Below are 17,623 nucleotides of genomic sequence, written 5' to 3'. Positions count from 1 at the left end.
ATAAGGAAAAGCAAATGATATTTTGTTAGCTAATTGATAAATGTTTTTGAGGAATTGCCTCAATAGACAAAACAACAGAAAACAGACTAAAAACAGCTACCTGAACAACTCCTTTGAGTTAAGTCTATAAAAATTCAAATTGCATCCACTCTTCCAGTTTGAGTCCATACGGGATTCCTCATCACTCCATTTCTCCCTTTCTTCTGGAAATAACTTTTCTAGATTTTTTATGGACAATCAAAGGCAATGAAATTTGTTCATACTGAAGCCTGCCAAGGTTTGTTACAGCTGCTTAAGAGCTAACAATGGGCCAGAGTTTCCACTCAGGTATTACTCTATCAGAATAAAATGGGTTCCTTCCTCTCACCCTAACTTATGTCAGTTTTGGATCCTATTTCATTTCTCTCACCCACCAGTCTGTTCTGGTAGAACTAGGTGTGTAATGGCAGGAGGCTCCTCCTTTTCAGTGTCTTTTATCAACACCAATATAGCACTATCATCCTCATGTTTTTTATTTATTGTTTAAAAATTGACATTGCCCAGAATATAAACTCCAAACAGTGTAATCAGAAAATAGTTCATGGTTTTATTCATCTTTGAGCTTATTTGTTCAATAAAAGACTGTCTATTCATTCAAAATCCAGTTGCTGGTTTTAGCTTTGAATTTATAGGACATTTAGGATGATGCAGAAATTGAGTGGTGGTAGTAAGACAGCATGGTAAGTGCTGTGATAGAAGTATCTATGGAGTAAGAAGGTTAATGAATGCTTTTTGACTAAGCAGCACCTGAGCTGCATCTTGAAGCTGTCTAGGCAGAGGTGGTGGGAACAATGTTCCCAGAAGAAGCAACACATGTACTGAGCCAGGAACCAACACAGCACATGAAGGGAGGCCCAGTTTTAACTAGCATGTCTGAAATGTTGAGTACTATTAAGAAAACCAAACCAAAAAACAAACTCATTGCCATCACAGAGACCCCTCCTTGGGTTTTCCAGGCAGTATCTGTACAGAAGTAGATGATGGCCCAATCTTCCTTCCGAGGAGTGGCTGGTGGGTTTGAACCACTGCCGGCCTTCTGGTTAGTAGTCAAATGCCTTAAGCACTATGCTACAGAGCTCCTATTAGGAAGGGACTGGCTAAAGATCATGTTGGTGAGGGAGGAAAGTCATATAAATTTCAGGGAAGCCTTTCCTCTTTTAGAGCCTATTCTTTTTTCTTCTGATTAATCACTCCTTCAAGGTCTTGTCTGCTATCAGGCTGACACTGCACTTCTCTAAACTTCTTTGGAAACATTTGTTTCCAGGAACCACTTGTGAAAACTATTCTGTTCATCTAATTAAATGCTAGATGAGATGGGAGAAGATCAGAGCTCACACAAACAAGGTTTCAAGGGACTCATCAAACCAATACCAAAACCCAAACCAAGCTCACTGCCATCCAGTCGATCCCAACTCATAGCAACCCTCTTTGGGTTTCCAAGGTGGTAAATCTTTACAGAAGTAGATCACCCAGTCTTCCTTCCTGCCCACTTCCTGCAGAGTGGCTGGTTTAGTAGTCAAGTGCCTTAGGCATTATGCCACCAGAGCTCCTTGGAATTCATCAAAAAGAGAGAAATATTCATAGTTTCATATGATATCATTAGAATCCTACCAAGTAGGAAGGTTGGTGAATTAAAATTCAAAGACAAATCTACCATTTCTTTGTACTAATTCAGATTTCAAAGAAATCTATTTAGAGAATAACACAATTTTAAAAAGCAGGAAAGCAAAGAAACTGATATTCTTGGAACAACAAATGAGAAGTTCTTTCAAAGTTGATAAGGTAAAGGCATCTGAATGTGGATTCTAACAAATGAGATTAGCTGTACTTGATAATTTAGTTCTGCCAGAAATTATTATACGAGAACAGAGCCAAAATGGAAACTTAGTTCGAACTACGCTGCACTGCCATCAAGTCTGAACTACAGATCCCAGTTAAAGAAATCTAAAATCGACCAGAGTGTAATCAGAGTATAGAGATTTTTGATGGGTCACTGAGCAGATTAATTATTAGTTTTTGGATCTTTGGATATAAGAGGACTTGAGACTGATAATTGCCTGGGAAACAGATTTGAAAAGCATGGCTACACCCAAGTTTACTTATTGAAGGTTACATTTGAATACAATATACCTACCCCACAGTTATAAACTACCTTCTTACAGACGTTTTGCATTATTACAATAGTAAAAAATCTACTACCTGACTCTTTTGTTCATTAACAATGTATATCTGGCAGTACCGAATGTCACTGTGGTACAAGGAAAACGTAGCACTGGCTGTTATGGTTAAGATTATGTGTCAGCTTGGCTGGGCCATGATTCTTAGTGGTTTGGCAGTTAGGTAATGATATAATTTGGCAGTTAGGTAATGATGTTGTAATCTTCTATTTTGTCATCTGATGTGTCTACTTTTGCATAATGCTGATGATTCTCACATAATGACCTGATCTTTGGAACCTACCCATGTCAATAAATGAGGAGAAGGGTATACTAGTTTCTATGACTGAAATTTTATCCAAGACTAGAAATGAAATGAGAGCTCTAAAAGAAGTTCTAAAACATATTATTTATTTTATTCCATTAAATATAATAATACAGTAACTGATGAAAGGAAAGCTATTTCTAATTACACATATTGAAAGCTTTCCTTTCATCAGTTATTGTAACTTTTGCTTTGTTAATAAAATATACAATTCCATGCATTATTATTATTTTCTTGGCTATGTGATTCCTGAACCAACTTGATATAAGTGGGTTTTTTTTTGGGGGGGGTGATGCCTGAAAAAAAAACCTCACTGCCGTTGAGTCGTTTCCAACTCACAGCGACCCCGCCTTTGGTTTCCAAGGTAGTATCTCTAGGAAAGTAGATTGCTTCCCGAGGAGTGGCTAGTGGGTTTGAACCGCCAGCCTTCTAGCAGCCAAGTGCCTTAGGCACTATGCCACCAGAGCTCCCATGTGATAGCTAGTATATGAAAAAAAAAAAGGCCTGTGATTTTACAATATATTTTCTAATAATCAATCTTCTACCAGTAAACAAATATTAATTCAAAAGCTTGAATGTATATAATGGTTATGATTCATTTTACTTAGTTATTTCCCATTAAATTCTAAACTGTTAAAGCATATTCATTATTGGTCAGTATTAAATAATCATATTTCATGTGCATTACCACTAGGTGGCTCAAATGGCTAAAACACTAATTCAATACATGAACAGAAAAAAATTTAAATATTTAAAGATTAATATCTCTGTCTGCACTTATATAAAAGGAGCTCTGGTGGCATAGTGCCTAAGACATTTGACTGCCAACTAGAAGGTTGGTGGCTCAAACCCACCAGCCACTGTGTGGAAAGAAAATGAGGCAATCGACCCAATGGAGGTGGGTATGAGTAGGAATCAACTCGATGGCAGTGAGTTTGGTTTGGTTTTCTGCAGTTACATGCTTTATACTTTAATTTTCTACAAACTTTCATGTTATGTATTATCACCATAATACTACACATGGTAGACAACTATTTTAACATAAGCCATCATCATGTATAATATTTTTATGAACTCGAGAGGATCAACAGACAATACAAATGAGTTATGTTATATTTTGTCATTTTAAAAAAATGCAATAGTAAAATAAATTAACATCTTACCAGCTGACTGAGAGCAAAGGATTCCATAGGGTCTAAAGAGTCAGAGTCTTGGGTTGTATTTTATTTTAATTTATCCAGACAGTTTTAGAGATTACCTGCTCTATTTTCTGCAAGTTGTGATTATTTGTTTCTTAGAGTCAGTCACTTCCAGCCAGCACTCGAGTGCACCATAGTCCAGAGACCTTGAAAATCAAACCATTCTTCCATCAAGTATAAGTAATTGAAATGCAGGACTCTACAGATACTCTGGCCACACTAATTGGCTTGGAACCTTTTATTTTTTCTTATACAAGTAAAGTAAAAGCAGAAAATGATTATTTTATTCCCAGCTTTAACAAGCATCTTATAATTCTATCTGATTATTCAAGATACAGTACCAGGAGATGAAAAAGAGATCCTCTCCAATCTGGAAAAGAAAATATTAAGCCCTTAGAGTCTGTCAGAAAAGATCTTGAAACAAGAGGGTCTTGTAGGTTTCCCAACCTAAAGGAATTAGTACATCCTCTCATTATTCTGAAAATACTTTGCTCCCTGTGATTTTTTAGTATAAACAGAAGCTCTGCTCTTCTAGTCTAAAGCTTAAGATCATTGAGCTCTTAAAGAAAATCTCTTTCAAGGTGATTGTTTTATCCTTGCATTATTTGTTTTGTAATCACCAATTATAGAATGTTCCACCCTAAAAGTAATTTAATTATCTCTTACACTGAGGGAGAAACAAGATTCTATGTAGAAGTAGTGTTATTTCCTAATTTTTTTTCCTCTGTAGAGGTATTTTTAAAATATTTTCATTGGCCATTTATTATTTGTCATTTAGAAATACATTTAGGAATCTGAGTTTGGCTTAAAAGAAAAGTATTGATTTTCCCTAAGGGAGCCATAATTCAGTTTCAGCTGCAGTAACAGCAGGTTCTGATATTTTTATATTCATATTCAAGCATCTGACATTTAGGTTTTATTTTAATATAGAGTTGTAAATATAACATGAACTAGCTATCTCATAGCTTTTAAATACTGAGATCAAATTAGTTCTCTCCAAACCTAACAACTATACTTGGTCAAAACTCTAACTAGCTAGCCTTTTGAGAAGGGGTTACAATCTTATCTTCCCAAACTGTGGCCATGAATAGTTTCCATTGAGTGAAGGAAAAACAAAAACAAAACTCAAAGTGGCATAAACAGTAAGAGATTTAGTAATTCATTTACTAATTCTAAAGGTGGGATAGCATTCAGGATTGGTCTTACTCAATTACTCATCAACTGTCACCCAAAACTAGGTTTAGTTCTGCATCTTTCTGCCTTGGGCAATGTCAACTTCAATACCAGTGGTCCTATTTTGGCTGCCCACAATTGCCTGGACTGTGCTTCTATTCATTTCTAAGAACAGAGAAAAGAGGTAGTTTCCCAAAGGAAAAGGAAGGGACACTTCTTTCCCAGATATGCCTCAGAAAACATTATTGGAGGCTCACTGCCCACCTGTGATGCATTAGCTCTGCCAGGGGATGGGAACATTCATTACTATAGGCCCAGGAGGCATGTCTGACCTCCATAGGCAGGAATCTGTAAGCTCTTCATAGCAAAAAGGCTATATGTAGGAAGTATGGATACATTTATAAAAAAAAAACAGGGCTATTCATAAGGCAAAAGATATCAGGTGGGGGCAGACATGGCTACGAAGACATACACCTGGCTGTATGTGTGGAGAACTACCTGAGTTTGAATACAGTCTGTACAACTTACTAGCTATATGACAATGGACAAGTTACTTGACCTCTCTCACCAAGTAATGAGTAAATGATTTGCTTAATTGCTTATTGCACAGGGTTTTCCTTCACATCCATGGCATTAAATAAAGCATTTATAAAACTCATTTTTGTGTGAGGCATGTTGAAAGAATTGGGAAGAACAGAAAAGTGAGAAAAATGATACTTCACTTTCAAAGAGTTAGCAATTCAGGAGAAAAAATAAAAGCTCAGAGGTGATGGTAAAAGACAGATGGGATAAACAACATAAAAAGACATGTTTCCCAAAATGGCATTCTTTCTTATTAAATATTTTTTAATAGCAAATACATCATCTAGTGTTTTTCATATCCTATGTGAAGTGGATATAATTTTTCTGGATAGCCATTGATTAATAATCAATGAAAACAATAATTGTTGTTGTTGTTATGTGGCATGGAGTCAGACCGGACTCATAACGACCCCTCCTTGGGTTTCTGAGGTGGTATCACTACAGAAGTAGATTGCCCAACCTTCCTTCTGAGGAGTGGCTGGTGGGTTTGAATCGCCAGCCTTCTGGTTAGCAGTCAAGTACCTTAGGCACTATGCTACCAGAGCTCCTAGAAAATAATTAGTGATCAGAAAAATAAAATTGCAAAAAACAAGGAGTAACCAACTAAATTTCAACTATAAAGTTTGTATAATGTAATATCAACTGTCTACTATTTAAGATACTGGAGAGGAGCAGAGATGAGAATCATCCAGAAGTCCCTGACATTTCTCTCTGGAAGTCTTTTGTGCTTAAGTCTTTTGTGCATATGAGAACTCAGTATTCTGTGACTAACAACAGGTCATAGAAGGAACCTCACTGTGGAACCTAGGAAGATGCCGTGTCCCAGTTCCAATCCTGGTTCAGCCATTTCCTAGGATGAGAGTAGACAGCTTTCCCTTCTTCTAAATAGAGTTTATTCTCTTGGAGCAGAAGTATAGCTAAAAATTTTGTTTTCCAAGACCTTTTATGTGAGCAGAGAATTCAAAAACTATGACCATTAGAGGGAGCTGTGGCACCTACTAGGTCATCCAAGTAGCCAACTCCCTTCCTCAAGGCTCATTGAGCCTACTTTCCTTCCAACTCTGAGTCCCCAGAGCTGTGAACACCCTGATTTTTACTTGACGCTTTCCCCGTTATTAACATGGCCACAGTCATATAACAATTCTTCTGAAAACTAAAATAGTTAGTTCAACCAAAGCACTATCAAACAAACAAACAAAAAACCACAAACCCACTGCCACTGAGTAGAAACTGACTCTTAGCGACTCAATAGGACAGAGTAGAACTGCCCCACAGAGTTTCTCAGGCTGTGAATCTCTATGAAAGCAGACTGCCTCCTCTTTCTCCCATAGTGGGTTCAAACCACAGACCTTTTGGTTAGCTTTAACCACAGCACCACCAGGGCTTCTGTAATATCAAATAGGAAATTTATATTATCTTTGTTCCAAAGAAACAAAATTAATGGTCATTATGTAATTATAGATACTGGTAGCTTCCTCAAACCCTTTTTAAAATATGTAAATAAAATTTTCAGGATGAGAGGGAATGGCAATACTGTGTGCACCAACAGTCTTTGAAATGGAATTTGCAGTGATGGAGCTAACTGACATTTATATCAGACTGTGCAGTCCTTGGAGAGAGAGAGTCCATGTCTGCAATGTGTGGCTCAGATTAATACCTAAGTAAATGTATGCTGAATTGATTTCCATTTTTCCAGAAGGTCTGTAAACCAACCCAGATAAGATGTGAATAGGAAAACACTGACATGAAATATAAAAGCTGTAGGATTAAGGTAGAGACTGGGAAAGGTTACAACTAAAATAACATCTCAGGAGGTGAAGATAGTGTCTGGGCAGGGCTTGCTTACAGCTGGAGAAACAATCTGTACTGGAATCCACTTGCTGTCCTAAAAAAAAGACTCCACAATGTTTTCAGAAATTACACAGGTAGAAAAAAAAAATTAAATTCTCTTGAGTCAACTTCATTTTGCAGATGAGAAGTCCTTAAAAAGAAGGACCTTGACTACAGTGTCTTGGCCAATTAGAAGCAAAGATGAGGCAATGGATGATTTCATCATCTCATGTGAGTCCCCAACTGCTCCACGTATGCCACCTTACCCATCCCAGGCACCCAGAATAAGTCTGCTGTGTCAGAAGACAAAGACTTACTCCTGAAACCAAGACTCCAGCGTTGATGTCAAAACATCATCGGACTATTGCCATGGCTATTGCAACTGATTCCCTGTCCAACACCACTTAGAAATAAAGAACGAGTGAGGCTCCATCCACTCACATTTTGCTCTGACACACTACAATGCAATGTGGGACACTTACATCCCAATCCAGCACCTGTGAAAGGGACAGCTGATGAGGGGTCCAATTGCTCAAAATTCTCCCTTTAGGTTTTTTGAAGACTCTTGACACCAGAGTTTCCAAAAGATCTAGATTACTACAAAGACTTCGGTAATATGGTGCAAGCTCAAACCAGAAGTTTGTACAAGGAGAGCAAATGTTGTCATACAGACGCATGAGGTATACAGAATCCCAGGCTGAAGAAGGGATGGCATTCAGTGGAAATCAACAATTCTATCAAACTGCCTGGTCATATAGATTTCTTATGTGTGGTGGCATAGTTCCTAAGGCATTTGACTGCTAACCAGAAAGGTGGCAGTTCAAACCCACCAGCCACTCCTCGGAAGGAATAATGGGCAATCTACTTCCATAGAGATACTGCCTCGGAAACCCAAGGAGGAGTCACTATGAATCAGGACCAACTCAATGGCAGTGAGTTTGGTTTGGTTTATGGTTAGCCCAAATTTACACATCAAACACTTACAAACATGTATGTAATACAGTAACTACAACATACAAAAAGGTCATTGTTTACATTGCTAAAGTAAATAAGGAGTCCCTGTGTGTTTACTGAGGAGCCCTGGTAGTGCAGTGGTTAGGGTATTTGGCAACTAACCAAGAGTTCAGTGGTTCAAACCCACCAGCTGCTCCATGGAAGAAAGATGAGGCAGTCCGCTTCTGTAAAGACTTACATCCTTGGAGACCCAATAGTTGTCACTAGGAGTCAGAATCAACTTGATGGTAGTGAATTTGGTTTGGTTTGGTTTGGGTGGTTGCTATGAGTCAGAATTGACTCAACAGCAGTAGGTTTGGGGTAGTGTAAATGGTTAATGCACTTGGCTGCTAACCGAAAGGTTGGAGGTTTGAGCCTACCCAGAAGCACCTTGGAAGAAAGACCTGGTGATTTTGAAGAATAAACATTGAAAACCCGATGGTGCACCAGTCATCAGGGTTGTGTTTTTCTCTAGCCATATTCAAGTGCAGGTAAGGAGTGATCAAATAAGTTTGTGCAGTAACTTTAGTCAAGGTTGGAATTCTGTCAGGCAAATATTACTAACGGAGAGGTGAAAATGGAATTGAGGATGTCTGCAGGGGAGTACTTAAAATGTTGACCATGGAATTTGTGCTGTATGTGAAGAGAAGGGAGCATGTGAGCAGGATAAGGGAGGAATGAACAATGAAAATGAGGTGTCGTCATGTGGTCGTAGTGAGTCAGAATCAACTCAAGGGCAATTGTTATTTGTTTGTTTATTTTCTTGTTTGTTTTTCAAATTAAATAATGAGTGGCTACTGCTTCCATTCAAGTATTCAATCAAACATTCAGTCCTACATTGAGTAGATATTTATCAAGTGACTATCATATTTCAGGCCCTGAGCTTGAAAATGGATACAAAGATGAGCAAGAAACATGGTGCTCCTCATGGAGCTTAAATTCCAGGCAACTGTAGTAGAGAGGAAAACAAATTACTATGTTGCAATGAAAAAAATCACTCTAGTAGAAGTATGAGTACAGATCAAAGGAGAAAAGAGGTGTGAAGAAATCCTCACAAATATGTTAAGGTGTTCACTCAATTAGAGTTCTGGTGCCAAACACTCCCTGTTGGCTCATTTCATAAACTAACAGTCATACAATTTTCTCTCTTTAATGGTAAAACCTCCAACAACATTAACTCCAAATTTCCCTTGTTGATACTTAATAAACACTCAGAGAATTGAATGTTGCCTCTCCTTCCCTGGTCTTCCACCTCTTTTAACCCAGCAAGGCCTTTAGTTTATGTTTTTAGTGATGAGAAAATGCCCTTGCAAATTAACAAAATCATACAGTATAGTCTGAAATAAATAGATTTCCTTATATGTCCAGGAAACTTAAAATATTTACTGTTCAACTATCTTCCAGTTAACCCTGTCATGACCAAATTATTCTGCTTTGAATTTTTTGTTATTATCATATGTTTCCAGTAATGAATGGCATGCTGAAATCAAGGGAAAAAATTTTTGAGATAATATGAATTTAGATGCAATTATGTGGGACACATATATCCCAAGTGGTCTCTAGTGGTAGGATTGATTCATATCAGAGCTTTTAACTGGTTCAAAAGGGTTCAGTCATAGCTGACAGACACAAGGGCAGCATACACATTGCATAGCAACCAAATCCAAATACAATGGATTTTGACCTGAGTAGGAAACAGGTAGTGGTGCTCTGCTCACGGTGGCAACGAACTGTGCTGCAACATACAACATTCAAAGCAGCGCAGTCAGCCATCATCTTTGAGTGGGACATCTGTTTCCTACTTGGGTCAAAATTTGATACACAAGAGATTTGACTGCTATGCAACACGTACACTGCTTTCATTTTTTGTTGGCCTTGGCTGCACCATTTTGAACTTGTTTGAAGCCCTGCCTCAGATTCCACAGTTATACAGGTCCCCACCAGATGGCAGCACATACTACAACTGGGATAGGTGCTTTCCAAGAAACCTGAGAGGCTGAAAATGGTGGTGGTTGATATATGTCTTATGGGTCATGGAAGAGTTAAGAGTTTTTAAAGATGATTATCATTTTTTCCAAATTATTGACTTTTAGAACAGAAGGAAGACTTAGAGATGAGTTAGACCATTTTCCCTATTTTTAGACAAAGAAACTGAGGCCTATCGTGATTGAATGAAATAGCCAAGGTCATAAAATTAACATCAGAAGACACCTGGTACCTCAAAGTATTATAGTTAGGTACATAACTCATATTCATTGAATATTTTAGACCCAACTCACTTCCTTTGTCCAACCTTATTCCTGTTATAATTCGTGGGGACTTCCATGGCCCATATGAATGATCCATCCAACTCACTAACCTATCAATCATTGACCTCTTCACCAACCAGGACTTTGTCCTTCATCTCACCTCAGCCATATACCTCCATGGTCATGCTTTTGTCCTGATAATTACCAACAAATGCATCCAATCTAAAATATCACGAAGGACACAGGGAAGAGGTAATTATGGGGAGGAAGTGGGAAGAGAGCTGTTACATTGTGGGGATTGCAGTCAATGCCATGAAACAAAATGTGTATGAACTGCTATATGGAAAATGTATTTTCTCTCTACACTTTCCCCAAAATCACACACACAAAAAAATTTTAAATAATAAAATAAAATAATAGTTTCAATCATCCTATTCTCCTATCACCAATTCATTCCCTCTTATGCCCTGACTCCAACAATAGTTGACCTTACTGGCACCTCATTTTCATTGTTCATTCCCCCACTACTCTGCTCGCATGCTCACTTCTCTTCACATCCACCCCAAATTCCATGGTCAACATTATAAGCACTCCCCTGCAGACATCCTCAATTCCATTTTCACCTCTCCATTAGTAATACTTGCCTGACAAAACTCCAACCTTGACCAAACTTACTGCACAAACTTATATGATCACTCCTTACCTGCACCTGAATGTGGCTAGAGACAAACACAACCCTGATGACTGGTCCCTCTTTAAAATTGTGAGCACAAACAACAGGCAGACCTTCAGTAGTGCCTGCCAATCTTCGTACACAAGTCCTAAACAACTACTTCACACCTTCTCTCTTCTCAAATTTAAAAAAAAAACCCTCCCCTCCACAAGCTCAGCTGATTGCTTGGCCTTTTATTTCAATGAGAAAAAGATAATCCCTACCAATAAATCTACTAACTTTTTGCACCTGTACACACACACATACAATAATATATACACACTGTTTTGGCTACCTAGTGCCACTCTAACAGAAGATACCATAAATGGGATGCTTGAACAAAAAGGAGTTTATTCTCTTACAATTTTTGTGGCTAGAAGTCTAAGTTCAAAGTGCTAGTCTCTAGGGCTGGGTGAAAGCCCCTCAACCTTGGGCTTCAACTCTGCCTTCTGCTTTCAGGCCACTGAAGCTAGAGGCTTTTCTTCACTCAGGCAGCTGCTGGCTGCTGTGGCTGACAAACTCAAGGTTGACAAGTAAAAAGGCACAGTCCCAATGTTACCAAACAACACAGCAAGCCACTAATTCAAGTCCAGAAGAAGTAAAAACAACTCGCTACATGCAGAGTTCAAGCATGCCAAAAAACTAGCCCCCTTCCTCAAAGCAGCTTCTTATATACTGGAAACAGACCATATCGCTAAAGCAGCAATTCAGCTGGTCCAGTAGATTCCATCATGGAACTGATTGTCAGTTTCAACATGGGGAATAATTACATCCAGTTGCCCAGCCACTCAACCAGGGGCCCAGCCAAGTTGACAACAACCTTAACTACCACACACACACACAAAGAACTTGATTCTATGTAGTACCAACCATGCCACATGTACATTAGATCCCACCCCCTCTTGACTAGTCAACGATTTAAATTCTGTAAATACCACCCCCTTTCCTGTATCATCAACTTTCACTCTCTACTTAATAATTTCCATCACCATTTATATATGCTTCCATCTTAAAATATCTCTATTGGTTCCCTCTAGGTACTACTTTTATTCATGAAACACTTCTACAATCTCATCAAAGTCATCTATAACCTCCACATTGTCAAATCTAATAATCAATTTTTAATCCTCCTCTTATTTGTCAACAGGATTTGACACATTTGACCACTCCTTTCTTCTTGGAACACTTTTTCTCTTGGTTTCTGGACAATATACTCTTGTTCTCCTCCTTCATCCCTGGCCATTCATTCTCCTCCTTTGTTCCGGGCTACTCAGTCTCAATCTCTTTGATGAATCCTCTTCTTCTAGACAACTTCTAAACTGTTGGAGTGTCCAGGACTTGGTTTTTGAAACTCTGCTCTTTCTACCCAAACTCCTTTTGTAATTTCACCCTATTGGCATTAAATGCCATAGATGCTAACAACTCATTAATTTATACATCTAGTCTTGGCTTCTTCTCTGAACATACATCTAATCTACATTTGTATTTGGAAGAACTGAAGCTGTCCAAAACAGAACTTCCCCAAAATAAATCTTATTTCTCCCCTTTTCTTTGCCATCTCAGTAAAATGCCAAGTTTGTTCATCTGGTTTGTTAGGCCAAACCCTGGGAATTATTCTTGACTTGTTTCTTTCTATCACTGCAGCTCACATCCAATCCATAAATAAACCTTATTGACTCTACTTTCAAAACATATGCAGAATTCTATCAATCTCCATCACCAACAACTCTACCACACAACTCCAAGCCTGGATTATTAGAACAGTCAATTAACTATTCTGCTTCCACTCTTGCCTCTTTACAATTTATTTTTTCACAGAGAAACAAGAATAAGCCATTTAAAACAGAGTTGGATTATGTCACACTTCTGGTTAAACTTCTTCAATGTCTTCCCATACCAGAGTAAAATCTAAAGTCTTTACAATGACCTTCAAGGTTCAGCATGCTCTGGTCCCCAGCTACCTCTCTGACATATCATCTAACTTTATCTGACTCTCACTCCACTATTCCACTACATCATTGATCCTCTCATTGTTCTTCAAATTCATTGATCACTCTCCTATTTCAGGGCCTTTGAATTTAATTTTTTCTATTGCCTGTTGTTTTGGTTACTTCTGTGCCACTCTAACAGAAAATACCACAAATGGGATGGTTTGAACAAACAGGAGTTTATTCCCTTACAGTTCAGGAGACTATAAGTCTGAGTTCAAAGTGCCAGGCTCTAAGGGCTCTGCGAAAGCCCCTCGACCTTGGGCTTCAGCTCTGCCTCTTGCTCCTGGCCCACTGAAGCTAGAGTCATCCCTTCAGTCAGGCAGCTACTGGCTGCTGAGGCTAACAAGCCAAGGTTGACAAATGAAATGGCACAGTCCCGATGTTACCAAATAACAGGGCAGACCATTGATGCAAGTCCATTGAAAGTCCCAGGATTGACAGAGCATGGCAGGCTACTGAAGGACCCAGCTACATGCAGGATTCAAATGTGCCATAAGCTAGAGACTGTTCCCCAAGGCTTCTGCTTATATACAGGAAGCAGACCACATTCTCTAAGGTAGCTACTCAGCTGCTTGTGGTAGATTCCATCATGGAGTTGATTATCAGTCTCATTATGGGGAATACTACATCCAGCAGCCCTAACCAGGCCTAGCCAAATTGACAAACAAACTTAACCACCACATCTGTACACCCCATTCCCCAAATAGCCACATGGCAAGCTTCCTCCTTTCATTCAGGTCCTAGCTCAAATGTCATCTTTTCAGAGCATCTTTCCCTGACTTCACATCTTCTGGTCACTTATTGTATAATTATACATATATTGCATATATTATACATATATTATATGTATCATATATATATATATACATACATATTATACGTTATACACATACAAGGAGCTCTGGTGAAGCAGTGCTTAAAGCAGTTGTCTGCTAACTGAAAGGATAGTGGTTCAAACCCACCAGCCACTCTGTGAGAGAAAGATGAGGCAGTCTGTTTCTTTAAAGATTCACAGCCTTGGATACCTTCTGGGCAGTTCTACTCTGTCCTATTGGGTCACTATGAGTTGGAATCAACTTGATGGCAACAGGTTTCAGCCTTTTTTATACACACATACTAGAATATACACTTTTCATAAAAGAAGGGATTTTGTCTGTTTTGTTCACTGCTATATTCTCTAACTATGATGGTAGATGTTGTTGTTAACTGCTATCAAGCTGGCCCCCTGACTCATGGTGACTCCATGCATAATTGAATGAAATGCTGCCTGGTCTTGCACAACCATGATTGGTTGCAGATCAGGCTGTGTGATGCGTAGAGCTGTCATTGGCTGATTTTCAGAAATAGACTGCCAGGACTTTATTCCTAGTGCACCTAAGTCTGAAAGCTCCTCTAAAATCTATTCAGCATCATAGCAACATGCAAGCCTCCACTGGCAGAGGGGTGGTGGCTGAACATGAAGTATATGGGCTAAGAATCAAACCCATGTCTCCTGCATGAAAGATAAGAATTTTACCACTGAAACATCAATACTTCCCATATCTAGTAGATAACAGTCAATAAATAAATACTTATGAATACAAAAATAAACCATATTGCATACTCTCTGTACCACCAACTTATTATTATTACTTAAGGCAGCATATTAGTAGCCTAATGATTTATTATAATATTCATTTGGTCTACAAATATTTATTGAATACTTACTCAATGCAATTATAATAATGGCTACTATATCTTGAGTATTTACCTTGATATGTAGTCTAATATGAAATATACACATTGCTTCACTTGTCATGTAACCACATGACAGCTATGCTTAATTGTGGAACATGTTAAGTTCGACTGCCTATGAGATATCTAAGAGAAAATGTCAAGTAGCCAACTGGATATATGTGTGTGGAGATCAGGGCAGAGGCCCAGCCTGTGAAAGTAAATTTGGGGATTATCAGAATACAGATTGTATTTAAAGCCATGAAACTGGATGAGCTCACCTAGGAAGGTGTGTAGTCAGAGAAGAGAACATGTCTGAGAATTGTTGCTGAGGCACTGCAATGTTTAATAATCTGGAGAATTTAAAGGTAAAAGCAGATGAGACTAAGAAGGACCAGCCAGAAAGACTGAAATAAAGAAAACCAGGAGATTATGGAAGCTAAGAGAAGAATACATTTCAAGGAAAACCAAGTGATTAACTGTGTCAAATGCTGCTAAAAGGTAGAGTTAAATAAGGATGGAGAACTTACTATTAGATTGGCAATGTGGAAGCTCTTTTAGTGATTTGATGGTGAAAAGGACTAAAGGCCTGACTGTAGCAGGGCTGAAGAAGATGGAGGACTAGAAAAGCAAACTGAGGATAGATAACTGTCCTGTGGAGTTTGCTATTCAGAGGAGCAGAAAAATGGAGCAGGAACTAAGAGGGGTTATAGAACCAAAAGAAGCATTTTAAGATGGAAGAAATTGTAGCATGCTTATTTAGTGCTATAATATAGTCGAGAGGACTAATTCCCAAGGGGGCGGGTATAGACAAATACTGGAAGAATATCCTTGAGTAGATAGGAAGGAGAAAAATACATGACATAAGTGGAGATGAGGGGCAGGTTGGCTTTAGACAGGAATAAAGCCTGGTTTGAGAATAGTTTCCAAGTTCTTTCATAGGTTCAAAAGGGACAGCAACTATATGGGCACAGATGCAGATAGGTAGGGACATGTGGAAAGTATTTTCTGATTGCTTCTGTAGTTTCCTCAGTAAATAAGAAGCAAAATCATAAGTTGAGAATGATAAAGTGTTGGGAGTTTGAGGAGAAAGGGAAGGTATGGAAGTATTATCTAGGAGAATTAGAGAGGAAAAGACAAGGTAACTATGGTAGTTCAGACTTACAGCCCTAATACTTCACTTAAGGTCTGTGAATTAAAAGTACATGGTTTTCTCTCAGGAGACATCTAGGTCAATTGGCATAAAAATAGTCCAGAAAGACAATGTTCTACATTCTACTTTGGTAAGTAATGACTGGGATCTTAAAAGCTTGCAAGTGGCCATCTATAATACAAATATTGGTCGCTTACCATCTGGAGCAAAGAAGAGTGATGAAAATCAAAGACTCAAGGAAATAATTAGTACAGAGGACTAGTGGACCACATGAACCACAGCCCCACTAGGCTGGGACCAGAAGAACAAGATAGTGCCTGGCTACCACCACTAATTACTCTGATCAGGATTACAGTAGAAGATCCTGGATAGAGTGTGAGAAAAATGTAGAGCAAAATTCAAAGTCATAAAAAAAGACCAGACTTATTGGTTTGATGGGGACTTGGAGGCTGCTTTTCACTTGGGGGTGGCGCTTTATTAAGGCAGAGTCCTGAGGTAGGTGGGCCCAGGGCTAGGGGCTGCTTTTCATTTGGAGGGTGGCTCTGTATTAAGGCCAGGGCCCAAGGTAGGTGGGGCCAGGGCTGGGGGCTATTTTTTGCATGGGTGTGGCTCTATATTAAGGCTGGGACCTGAGGTAGACAGGCCAGGGGCTTGAAGGCTGCTTTTCACTTGGGTATGGTTCTATATTAAGGCAGGGGCCTGAGGTAGGCAGTCCCAGGGCTTGGAGGCTGCTTTTCACTTGGTTGTGGCTCTTTATTAAGGCCGGGGCCTGTGGTAGGTAGGCCTAGGGCTTGGAGGATGCTTTTCACTTGGATATAGCTCTATATTAAGGCTGGATTCTGAGGTAGGCAGGTACACAGGGGTTAGGAACAACTAAGGGAGATGAACTTGTCTGTCAATTTGTCGTTCTGTGGTGGCTTGCATGTTGCTATGAGGCTGGAGGCTATGCCACTGTGTTGCAAAATGCCAGCAGGGTTACTCTTGGAGGAGAGGTTTCAAAGGAGCTTCTGGAATTAGACAGACTCAGAAGAAGGAAGAAGCCATCCACTTCTCAAAGAATTGGCCAGTAAAAACCTTATGAATAGGAGTGAAACACTGTCTGATATATTACTAGAAAACTTTATGAATAGCCCTGAAACATTGTCATTGTCATTGACATACTGCTGGAAGATGAGCCCATCAGGTAAGAAGGCACTCAAAATTTGACTGGGGAAGAGCTGACTCCTCAGAGTAGAGATGACCTTAATGATATGGATAGAGTAAAGCTTTTGGGACCTCCACTGGCTGATGTGGCATGACTCAAAATGAGCAGAAACAGATGCAAACATCTATTAATAATTGCAGCAATGAATGTACGAAGTATGAATCTAGGAAAATTGGAAGTTGTCAAAAATGAAATGGAATGCATAAAGATTGATATCCTAGGATTAGTGAGCTGAAATGGACTGGTTTTGGCCATTTTGAATCAGACAACCATATGATCTACTATGCCAGGAATGACAGTTTGA

The sequence above is a fragment of the Orycteropus afer genome, unplaced genomic scaffold, assembly GCF_000298275.1.
Source record: "Orycteropus afer afer isolate SDZICR_OR568_19922 unplaced genomic scaffold, OryAfe1.0 scaffold00035, whole genome shotgun sequence".
NCBI lineage: Eukaryota > Metazoa > Chordata > Mammalia > Tubulidentata > Orycteropodidae > Orycteropus > Orycteropus afer.
The sequence above is the reverse complement of the archived record's forward strand: the minus strand, read 5'-3'. Positions refer to the sequence as shown.